Raw genomic sequence first — 6000 nt, forward strand, 5'->3', positions numbered from 1 at the left:
TCACGCTTCCAAGCGGCTGCAAGGACTGAGAAACTGAAGCAGCCAGCCAGGCTGCACTTAACAAAGTTCAGAGAGCCAACTCTGACCTCCAGAGGTGTAATATATTGAAACAACCATGTCGTGGGGCAGCAGAGCTATTCTGACAGTGGATATGGAAATACAACAGGAATTTAGCCTCCTTTGGTGTACCCATTCTTATTAGTTTTCGAGTTACATTATTTTGTTGGTGGCTTTTTTTTAAATATAGGATGGCTTCACATGATCTGGACAGTACTCAGTGAGCAGGAAAACTCCAAACATTGAAAAAACCTTAGCACACAGCTCCACAACTTGGTTACTATACAAACCCTAAAGACACAGCGCTCATTGTTACCCCAAGAGTACTTGACAAATACCAGTGCGTTTATCCTCCTAGTCACTGTAAGTGGGCATTACTACCATTTTACAAGCAGTAACAGAAAGAGGTGACTACGATCTGTGTTACCTGACAGTTTTGGGTGTCAAATGTGAAAAACCCAACTTCTGGTTTTCACTGAGACTCACTGGCACTTGATATTCTCACCTGTAGCTTGTGGTTCCCTTCACTATACCCATGACCAGCACAGAGCAGTGGCAGTCCACATGAGGGATGCTGCCAAAGGGAGCACTTGATCACTCAATGCCAAAACTGGACTGCCAGCACTGGCACAGGGACAAGGCAAGCAGAAGTAGCATGCAGATGCTGAGGGGAATGGGCAGGGTGCATCTCATCAGCCCAACCCATCTCCTGGAGCCACAGCACTGGTGATGCAGCCCTGGGGCTAGACAAGAACAGCCTTGGGAGAGGGAAAGCACTGGAGTTGCTGGCTCAGAAGGTGGGACTGCCACTCCTAGGGAAGCTGACAAATAAATCTACTTTGCTGTATTGTAAAACAAAGTTGTATTCTTGCTGCGCGGCCGTCAACTGCACAACAGCCCACAGTGCCTGAAGAGGAAGGTCCGGCTCCTTTCCCTACCCATTCCCTCCAGCACTTGTGGGTCTTTTCCACAACCTCATTCAACTTGCTAACCTAGAAGACATGCCACAAAATAGTTACATGGGTAGTTTTCTGCAATAGAAAGAAGTGGAATAGGACTTTCCCTTTTCAGGGGTCGTGAAACCTCAAATCAGTTCAAGCCATCTCAAAAGTTCACTCTGGACATTCAGCTCAGTTGTGTCTCTACTGATCACCTGTGCAGGATGCAGGCAAGGCACTACGATCAAGCCATCACGTTTGCTAGGACAGTGTTTTACTGCCCTAAGATCTTCCCATGTCTCATCAGCCACAACCTTCTGACATCTGAAACAGGATACACGTCTTAGTCACTTCATACCAGACCTCTGATTTATTCAGGGCTCTCCTGTACGCTAGATGAGGTAGGAATTCTGCAGGAAGATAATGCATCAATACCACTGGAAGAACTACAGCTACCACCCAGCTACCCCAAAGAAACCATAAGGATTAAGATTTTTTCCCCCACTAATAGGTTTGAAATCGGACTCAGCAGTTAACGACAACACAAAAACATGCAGAGTGACGTCACACAGGCCTTGCTGCCGTAAGAAAATAGGTTCAAAAGATCTCACAATCAACCAGTCATTGATGAAAATGCATTTATAATGAATACTCATATTGCTCAAATCAATTAACTCTGCATTATCAGTCACATCATACAGTAAGAGCGATGCAATCTTAGATTTCAAGAAATCAAATGAAAATAGACACACAACTTGCCATAAACTCTCCATCGGCAACTTGGAGGCAAAACCACAGAGATGTCACATAGGCACATTCCTTCTTTTGCACAGAAGTGAACATCACTCTCCTGCAGTTTAGGTATTGGTGGCAAGCGTGCCAGTGGCAGATTCTCATTTATGTGCCAATAGCAGAATGGAATGCCTTGGGGTCTCCCAGCTCCACTGCAGGCTCTGGAAATGCCCTGCAGGAACCAGACTCTCCCACATGCTCCTGTTCCTAGGATTACCTTCAGCGTCTTCCCTCAACCTCTTCCAGCCATGCCATTGCTCACTGCTAGCTCAGTTCACCCCATTCCCTACCACAGGAGACAGGAGGGTTGATAACCAGCTGACCTCAGCTCTCAGCTGCCCCCTCAGAGCTCCTAATAATTCCTGCTCCAGTCTTCTCCTTCGGTCCCAGTTAACCCCAGTCTGCTTTTTCTCTTTTCCTAGAGCTTATCTTCCCAGTCTTCTTGTGTCATCATCTGGAGTTCCCCCCTCCAAGTGTCATATCAACTCCCCAGCTGCTCATCCAGGGTAGCATCTCCCCACTACAGGTGCCAGAGCCCATCCTTACACACCTTAATCTAAATCCAGCACAGCTGTGGGGACATGCAAGCTACAGTTTTGAAAAGATTAACAAGGTGTCTACCTTAGAGCTGATCTCAAAAGCAAAAAAGCAAAACCTAAGACATCTGCCCCATCTGTGAGCCGAAGCACATCCTCATTTTCAGCAGGACACTGCCAGAGCAGCTCCCTAAAAGGCCAAACCCTTCAAACAAATTAGTTTCCTAACCCCCAGCCCAAACCCTGGCCACCTGAGGCAGATACACGCCACAGAAAGATTTGACCCTGGTAAATGAAATATGGCAGAGCCCTGTGACTCCATTTCAATTTCTTAGAGTGGGAGAACATCAGGCAAAGGTAGCATTTCATATGCTTACTGACTCTGCAGCTGGAACATCCCAATGCCTGTTTCAAGAATAAAAACTTAAACGCAAAACAGATTCCTAAGAGTCACAATTATCCTTTGGTTTGAAAAGCTCAGATTTTACAGCCCAAAACCTTTGCTTTAACAGCATGCAGAATAAAATATACACCTCCAGCTGCTTTTACCTGGAGAAGCACAGCTGAAACATGACTGTAGACAGACATTAATCCTGCAAAAAGCCACATCAGTTGAAGGCAGCACTGTCCCCACTTCTCTGCAAACACTACTCCATGCAGTATTCTCTGATCGGCTTCAGAGTAGTCAGCAGATTAGGTCAGGCCACCACCAGTGAGAGTGAAATTATATGCTGTGGCCAAACCAGATAAGAGGCTCCATGTGCACCAAAGTAAAATGACTCCATTTCTCTTTAACCTGTTCTCTTTATTCTGCTTCTGAGGATCATACAGTAAGCCAACTTTACAGCTAAGCCAGCAAAAAGTAATTTTTGTTTTTTTGCCGGGCAAAGTTTCTGCACAGAGGGTGGAGTTGCATGCTATAACTTGAGCTAATCTAATCAGTTACCTGCCACTGAAAAACGAAGGTTCTGCTCCTACCACTTACCCTGGCCACTTGCTCTCTGTTCCCTCTCACCATGTTAGCTCTCACACTTCTGCATCCAGCACCGAACCAGCATGGAAAAAAAAAATAAATATAAAAGAAGCTCACAACTAAATTGGTTCAGAAAAAGTCCCAGAGGGCAATACAAGGGATGGAGGGAGGTGATGTACCAGGCCAGCAAAGCCATACCTGGTAGTGATGAGATGCCAAAGCAGCTGAGCCCCAGAGTGTGGTCCCACCAGCAGGCACAGCTCTGCCTGAGGTGGGCAGGGACCACTCAGCCTTGATTTTAGATCAGGACCTCTCCTGCGGAGCAGCTGCAGCTCTGGCCTCTGAGGGCAACCCACAGCACTTAACTGAACTAAAGTCAAAATATCACCCCCTACTACATAGAACTTGTTTTTAAAAAACAATGAGCCATGTTTTAAATTAACACTGCCGCAGATGATGTTCAAGGATCCTAAAGCACGCTGCTCAATATTGCCAAACGAAATCTAGGCAAGAACGTCCTCTGTCATCTGAAGCCAGTCGACCCCAGGCCGTGATGATAGAGCACATAAAGTGAGTAGGGAATCAGGATTTGTACTCACCTACTAAGCTGCAGAGACCAGGCCTGCTGAAGAGGTACAATCTCTATTCTCTATTTCTGAAGGTGGAGGTGAAGTTAGATGTTTTTAGTGTAAGAACTTAAGAGTCTTTCAAGTTTTCTTTAGCTGTCACGCCAGCTAAGAAAACCCTTAGCAGAGGTAACAACAAGGAGAGACTGCTTCATTCTTTATGCAGACTGTTTAAATTTGAATGTTAAACAATTAAGTATACAGAGCCTGATTACATGCTGACCAGGTTATACAGGTGATGGGATAAGCAGGTCATTGGAGGGTTATCCTGATTTCTCACCTCTACATGCTTTCTGCGATATTACTTGTGCTACACAGATAAGACCTTCCAGCACAGAATAGAGGCAGCAGCAGAGCTGTAGGTTACCTTCCTTGCATTCCTCTTATTGCACTCCCCAGTCCTCAGCAATGCTGATTTTGAGCCTTCACTGCAAATTTTTCAGTTGCACAGCCAGAACTGAAATGGGTTAGCAACATAGCTGAGCATTAAGCTAGAGAGAAGGAAGGTATCATCACCAGCTACAGACCATCAGTCCTGTCCTCCTCTGGCACTGTACAGATGTGTGAGCTAGCAGATCATGGCCAGACCTATTTAAAACGGAGACAACAAAGAGATAGTCTGTTCTCACCTCCCTCATGCCTCCCCCTGATGCTGGTGTTCTTGTCAAATATTAATAAAACAAACCAAAAAGCCTCTGCAATAAGATAACTCTGAGGATCACTTCTCAAACAGTGCCACAGGAGGTTCTTCTGGACAGTGCAGAAGTTAGAAATGTGTGATTTGGTTGAATAGTTTAAAAGATGACCCTTTCTAAACCCAGAAATTCCAGGGGCTAGAATAACAAAAGTTTGAAGTTTTTATGTTCCGTTATTCTTCCACTTGCCACTGCTCAAACAGCATGTTCAAACTTCAGCAGGACCGGATTATAGAAAGCAGACCTGCAGGAAGAGTTGGAGTCTCATTTGCAGTTAGGGAGAAGAAGAAATAGCAAAACAGGGAAAAGAATTTAAATTTTCTTGAGCATAATGACCATAAACCACTCTTTATTCAGTTCACAATATCCTGATGATAGACATGTACTACTCATTTTTCACACAAAATTACATGAACTTGGAAATTGATCCTGGTTTAGAAAAAAAACACAGGTAAATAATTTACCCAAGTTGTTTCATAAATCAGAAATAATTAAACCTCTCTCAAGATGTATTTACCTGCAGTAAAGAAAGCAGTTTTATTTCAGTCAGCACAACTTCCAACTTGCCACACATCTGAATACACAAAACCATCTGCTTTCAGACTGCAACATCCCACAGCGCACTTCCATGAGGTGTGCACAACCCTTCTGGATCTCCGCTCCCCAGTTACAGCGTGAAATACCCAAGATCAAGAGCTCAGCTCATTTAACGCTCCGCTACCAGGGAAGCGCTCCCATCCCAGCAGCGCGTCCCACCTGCATCCCACCGGCTGCGGGAACGCATCCCTTCTCCCGAGCGCAGCACTCCAATTAATGACTTTAAAATTAGCTGCGAGGATGCCGGCACCGCGAAAGGCGGCTGCAACTGCAAACATCGAACACCCGAGTCACTTTCAAACGCGGCACAGACGCGCGCGACCTTCGAGCCTTTTGCAGCCTCGAAAACCCCTGAAAAAAACGAAATCCCCGCCGCTTGCGGGGCTGCTTCCCCCACGCCGGGACGGCGCTCGGCGAGCGCTTGCGAAAAGAACCCGTAACGAGAAATTCATTCATTTTAAGCCAGCGGGCACGCCGGAGCGCTGCTGGAAGTTTGCGAAGTGTCAGAGCGCGGAGAACACGCCAACACGCTCCAACTTCCACCCGCCGGTCCGGACCCCGTCCTCCGCCGGGACGGCTGCCTCCCGAGGAGCCCACGGAGCACGAGTGGGGACCCAGACCTGCCCGGCGGGTCCCGTCCCCTCCCCGTCAGGGGTGTGCGAGGGGTGTCGGGGTTTCGTCCGCGGCACCTGCACACCCGCCACCGCGGATGCTGCGGGAGGGACCCCACGGGAGCAGCGGAACGGGATAGGGCGTGCGGGGTCCGACGCGGGGATGCTCGCACCG

General features: G+C 47.2%; 1 protein-coding gene across 1 annotated transcript in view; it reads right to left on the reverse strand.

The window, feature by feature from the left end:
* The window catches only part of ELL2 (elongation factor, RNA polymerase II, 2), a 41794-nt gene that overhangs the window by 35599 nt on the left and 195 nt on the right, over positions 1–6000 (reverse strand). The window lies entirely within an intron of this gene.

Source organism: Haliaeetus leucocephalus, unplaced genomic scaffold (assembly GCF_000737465.1).
Source record: "Haliaeetus leucocephalus isolate CR32 unplaced genomic scaffold, Haliaeetus_leucocephalus-4.0 Scaffold255, whole genome shotgun sequence".
Lineage (NCBI taxonomy): Eukaryota > Metazoa > Chordata > Aves > Accipitriformes > Accipitridae > Haliaeetus > Haliaeetus leucocephalus.